Source organism: Sciurus carolinensis, chromosome 2 (assembly GCF_902686445.1).
Source record: "Sciurus carolinensis chromosome 2, mSciCar1.2, whole genome shotgun sequence".
NCBI lineage: Eukaryota > Metazoa > Chordata > Mammalia > Rodentia > Sciuridae > Sciurus > Sciurus carolinensis.
Genome location: NC_062214.1, coordinates 82401760 through 82407759, shown reverse-complemented (window position 1 = coordinate 82407759; position 6000 = coordinate 82401760). Strand labels below are relative to the sequence as shown.

Here is a 6000-nt window from a genome sequence, read left to right as displayed (position 1 = left end):
AGAAGGCCTATCTCAGTCTGGGTCTTCTAGTTTGTAATCTCCTTGGGGAAACTGAGGCAACACTGGAGACAGATTATTCTGAATCATCCATGTCTGTGCTGGCCCAGGAAGCAGGTGGATAAATGGTGGTAGTGGTGGGAGTGGGGGCTGTCCAGAACAAATACTCCATCCTGTTTCTTATGGGAATCTCTATGAAGCACCCCTACTCTCAAGTTCCCTGGGGCAACCAGACAAACATTCTGTGAACTAGGGAGACTCCTGTGTGCTGGGATGATCATGCTAGTTGTCTATGTCCAGGTGTCTGGCCCAGTGTGAGTCTCAGATGAGCCAGTCCTACAGACACACGATAGTTGCCCTGATCAAGCTGCTTCTCTTTCCCAAAGGGTCAGAGGGCCCTCAATTCTGCTTCTAGGAATGAGAGCTGATACCTATTTCCTTCCCTCCTGGCCTATGCTCTTGAGCAATAGTCAGTTTAAGCTGTCCTCACTGTTCCTTCACTGTCCATCACAGTTGAAACATGCCTTCCCTGCCAGATTCTAAATCCTCTGGGACAGGACCTGTGTCACCAATGCAGGGCCCAGGCTAACTCTTCATGAAGGGAAGGAAAAATTCCTTTAGATGAGTTCAAATACTATCTCTGGGGTCCTATTGCAGGGTTCCTAGCTCTCTCAGCCAAGGGACACCTCTCCCTGGGATCCTTTGCCCTCTGGTGCTGGGCCTACTGAGGACTACTCATTCTGAGACCTGTGAGGCCTACGAGACAGTGGGAAGCAGTGTGGAGTGGTCCAGAGTCCCTAGAGGCGATGACCATTTTCAAACTTATATTCAGAAATACTTGTGCATAAAAGAGTTTCTTGCATGTTCACAAATATACACGTATGCCCCACTGCCCCTACTCATACATCATGGTGGAAGTTCAGTTTGACCACAGGCACATAAACTCAAGGGGCAAATCCTGGCTCCTCCCTAAAGAGCTGGGTGTCCTCAGGTAAATTACATAATCTCTTTGTGTCTGAATCTCCTTATCTGTAAAAATGAGAATAATGGCACTCACCTGAGTTGCTGTGAAGATTAAATGAGGTAAAATGATGAAGAGCTTAAAATAGTGGCTGACACATTCAGACAGACACAATAGCATTAATGTATATTTTCTAAGTGCTCTTCAATATTGCTGCTGTCACTTGATGGCAAGCCTGGCAACAGAACAAGGTTGGAATCCCGTCACCCCTCTGAGCCTCAGTTTTCTCATCTGCAAGATGGGAATAACATTATTTACTTGATGGGACTGTTTTAAGGATCTAAGAGATCTAGCACAGAAAGTTCCCAACATAGACTCTAGCCCACAGCAGCCTCTCTACCCTTGAGTCTTTCCTGTCTGTGTCGAAGAACAGATCCAAACACAGGTGTGGAGGCCAGATGCACAGAGGTAAAGATTTGGTCGGGCCTGACTGCCCCATCTCTTCCCAGGCTGGAGCTGGACACTGTAAGGACAAAGCCAAAGGCCACGGAGAGTTTGGTCTGATCATCATGGGGTCGGAGGCAGGGTTGGTCTGATGGTGGTGGGTGGAAGGAAAAGAGGAAAACCATCTCAGTGGAAATTGCCCTGCGGTTGGTTCAGGCGCCCACGACACTGCATTTATAGAGAGCTCCCAGCAGCTCTTAATTCTCCGCGGTCGAGTTAACCCTTTCCAAACCGCGGTGCCTGCCTAGAGTCGAGGGAGAATACAGGACTGGGATCGGACAGCCAGATCCCAGCTCTGCTCTGCCGCCGGCAGCCCGGAGTGTGGGAGTGGCCAACGACCGGTCACCTGTCTTTTCTCACAGAAAAGAAACTTCGGCTTTTGTAGCGTGGGATCCGGGTGGGGGAAGGGCAGTGAGTAGACCAGCGCCACCTTCCCGGAGTTTCCCCTCTAGGGTCGGGACTGGGGTCTGGGGCGGGGTCGGGACTGGGGTCTGGGGCGGGGTCCAGACTCGGGGCCCTGCCCAGCGGGCGGGCTCGCTCCAGCCTTTGCCCCAAACTGCTGCTGCAGGGCCAATCCGGCCTCTGGGGCTCACCCGGGCCGCCTTTCCGGGCCCGCGGCTTCCTCCAGCCCGCCCCGCCCCTCGGACTCACGGCCGCCCCCGGCCCTCATTCGGGCCGGGCCTCGCGGCGGCTGCTGCGACTCAGCTGCGTTCCGCCGCGTCCCCGAGTCCCGGTAGTCGGCGCAGCGCGGTGAGTGCTTGCGTGGCGCGGCACGGTGAAGCGGCACGGCTTGGGGTGGGGCGGCCTTTGTCTGCGGCCGGGGAAGGGCCGTGCGGCCTCGGGCAGGGTGGCTGGAGCGCGCCCGGCGCCCCCTCTCCCGCAGTGCCCAGGCACCCCAACCCTCCGGGCCCCGCCTGGCCTCCGCACACGTGAGCGCGCTGAACTCGGGCCGCCGGTCGGGCTCTAGCGCCCAGAGTCAGCTGGGGGCTCTAGGCTCCATCGCAACCTGGCTTCTCCTTCCCTGGGGCCCAAAGGGGGCTGGGGCCCTATCCGACCCTGGTGGAACCGCTGTGGGAGGCTGCGTGGGTGACTGTGATTACTGAAGCCCTGGGTGTGGAACTGGGATGGAGGCAGATCTTGTCATTGTCGGCGGTTCTGGAAGCTTAACGAAGCGGCTATTCGGGGCTGGGAGGGAAGCTGTCTCTGGGGCCCTGCCGAGGAAAACAGTCTGACTGCCAGCTCTGAGGAGGGGGAGCTGCAGAGAAGGGGAACGCGGGTGGTTAGGTGGGTCCACTGTGCTTGATCCTGAAGAATGAAGGAGTGGACCGCTGGGGGACTTCCACAGGCTGCAGTGGGAATGAGAACAGATTCTGGGCAGGTTTGGTAGGGACAGCTTAAAAGGACCAAGAATATTAGATGTTGAGAAGGGAACAGGGATGGGGCAGTTTGGGCTTGGGAAGTCCCCGAGAGATTGGGGTGAGGTAGGATGGAGAGGATGTGGGGAAGTCAGTGGAGGGAAGGTAGGTCCAGGGTGGACACACTAGAGGAGAGGGGTTTGAATCCCAGTGCTCCACGGGCCCTCCATTGCTAATGTTTAGCTAACTAGTTGGCTGATTTGGGAGCCTAAGGCAGCGAACTGGCAGAAAAGGGGATTTATTTCTAAGCCAAACCTGCCTAATGAGAAATGTGTGATGGATGACTCAGACATGGGATCTATCATTGAGGGAAAACATTAAGCAAATAGTAAACCAAAGATGTGTGTGTGTGCGCGCGCTTGATGGGGATTGGGTGGGGGTGTTTGATTTAATTGAGAAAACCTATTTACCTTCAAATTGGTTGTAGATGATCTGTAAGTGAGCCTGATCTCTTCATTGAATTAAGGCCCCAAGTCCTTTTCTTATGAGCATGTGTGTAGTAGTTACTTTCTACATTGGAAATTACAGAAGTTGTGTGAACTATAAGAGAGCTCTTTATTTAGTTGAGCCTTCTCTCTGATTCCCTCTGGCCTCCCTGAAATCCCTAGGAAACCTTATAGGGCAGCAGGCTTCTTTGTAGTTTGGGGGCCTGCAAGTTGATGGGGATTTCTGAAAGCCAGAGCAATGGAAGTCTACTCTTGAAATTGAAGTCTAAACCTGTGGAATGGGTTGGGCAGATCTGGGGGGCCGGCAGGGATGGAGGGCCATGGAGCTGCTGGGTAGGAAGTGGCTCAGGTTTCCGATTTGCTTGGGAATGGGAGTATTGTGGGTGTATGTATTTCCTTGGTTGCTGGAGTTTCCCAGCTTAAGCACTAACCTCAGTTAACTGTGGGGCCATGGGAATCTTCCTCCCTCATGTTGCATATCACAGTCAGCTTATAGAATTTCCTCGTGATTTCGGATCAACCCTGTGACATCAGTTTTTGCTCTAAGACATCATATGGCAAGGGGATTCTTAAGGGGAGATAGCTTTTGCTGGTGCATTAACTGGCCTCAGCTTGCATCATTGGTCCCATGACTGATCACCAAAGTTCTATGCACACATGGCATCAGTGGGGTCTTCTGCCCCTCTGCAGGGAGCTTTCCAGTGCACTCTAGACTCCTGTGCTCTGAGAGATCAGACCATCGAGCTTGTGCGAGGAGAATCCTGAGTTAATGCCTGCCTCAGTGTGAGAATGGGTGTTGGGATTTTGACCCAGTTTTCCTTCTTGTCCTTGTCCTTCTTTAGCTCTGTTCCCCCCCCCCCCAATATGATGGGGGCAGGTTGACTGAATGTCTAAGTTGCTCAGATGACTGACATCTGAGTTGGGTGCTTTAATGCTTATGAGAGGAGTTATAGAAGTAGTGTTCTTTCAAAGTAGCCCTCTGGGGAGTCTGTGTCATTATCCTGGTGACGCTGGCTCCTGAACGTTCTGTGGGAATTCCCCTCCTTAAAAACTGACCTTCTCTGCAATAGAAAATCTTCATTATTTGGAGGAGGATTTGGATTTGAGACTGGAGTGGGCAATACTATTTGGGATCAGAGATACAGTGTGATCCTAGAGCCATAAGTTGTATTCCATACACTGGAAGGGACTGCTAGGAAGTACTGTATAAGTGCCTGTTGTCAGATGGTTCTTCATTGGACATACAGGGCTTGGGCCATGTGCAGAAAAATGACCCAAATCCCAGCAACCTCTGAGATTATAATTGCATGGGGGCTGCTGAGCTGTGGATCTGAGTCACAGGGTCAGTGGAGAAGTAAGAAGGGAAGGATGACCTCACTGCCCATGAGCTTATCCTCTGAGAGGGTGGCAACTTATTGCTGTCCTTTCCCCCCATCCCCTGGGCAGTAGTGTCAGGGAAGTTCACCAGTTAAAGAGAAGGGCATAGCCAGGGCCTGGGAGTGTGGACAGAGGGATTCAGAATGGATCACATCGGGAGGAGGGCCACAGGTACTGTTAATGCAACCCTTGCCTACCATCCTGGTTCAGCCACCTGTGCAGTGTGCTGGATAGGAGCATTGGGTTTTCATATTTGGGGACAGAGCTACACTGGGTGCTTAACAGATGTCATCTGATGTGATTATCATAGCAATTCTATGAGGTAGGGATCCTTAACATCATTGTACAGATGAGGAAACCCCAGACCCAGGGAGGGCAAGTCACATGCCCAAAGACATGCAGTTGGCAAATGGTGGAAGTGGTCTATTGTCTGCCTCAAAAACTGACTCTTTTTGACACTCTGAAGGCAGCTACCAGGTTTTATCACTCATTTTGGAACCTAGCAAATAGGCTAAGGGTCCCCTAGGGTAGAGAAGACTCCTCTGGGGAGCTAGGGAGAAGGAGGGCCCAACCTGGTCACCCAGAGACTAGTGTTCCTCACAGTGTGGTCAGGGCCATTGCTGCTAGTTCTTGTTGTCCCAGAGGCCTGGTGTTTGTCACACTGGTGCCACCAGGAGTCCCTCCTACACCATCTGCTTCTGACTTATGCCACCACACCCTCTCATTCTTTTTGTGATCCAGAGAATGGATGCTCTCTCCACACCCTTAATCCCTTTGGGTATTTGTCCTTCCCAGGGGAAATGCTGGACCAGGTGCTCCTTGGGGGAGGCCCTGTCCTGGGGTTTGGCAGCAGTAGGGATTGTAGGGCTGGACCCTGTGATTGTGGAACATGGATGGGCTTCTGGGAAGTAGAAAGGGGAGAACCAACTCCCGAGATGGAGTGGTAGTGCTGTTCTAGGAGGAAAGGAAGGATCCAGAAGGAGTAATGACCCAATGGAGGTCTTGGCTGGGGGCATTCATGTCAGAGAAGAGGGAGGCCTGGTGCCCAGGAGGCCTGTCCCCATGCCTGTGGCAATCATAACAGCAATGGCAATAGTTACTACCACTGTTCTGGTGTTAGGCCCTTGTGTGAGTCTTTCTGTTGTCTTATTCTCATACCAGCCCTGCAGGGTAGGGATTTTTACTGCTGTTTTGCTGCTGTTTTAGAGATTCAAAATCAAGTTTTAAATAGGTTAGGTCATTGACACTTGATTATGTGTCTAGCAGGGCTTTTGTGTCAGAATTTGGCTGTCTGCTTCTG

The 6000-nt window shown here is 52.2% G+C and overlaps 1 protein-coding gene across 4 annotated transcripts in view; it reads left to right on the top strand.

Moving 5' to 3' along the window:
* The first annotated feature begins 1890 nt into the window (after positions 1-1890).
* Positions 1891-6000, top strand: part of Cd276 (CD276 molecule) — a 28993-nt gene continuing 24883 nt past the window's right edge. Inside the window, exon 1 of one of the 4 annotated variants that reach the window (XM_047542071.1) lies at positions 1891-2212. The gene's annotated coding sequence lies outside the window, so the exon portion shown is untranslated. The remainder of the gene's footprint in view (positions 2213-6000) is intronic. The other 3 variants (XM_047542072.1, XM_047542074.1, XM_047542073.1) reach the window with 3 other exon arrangements.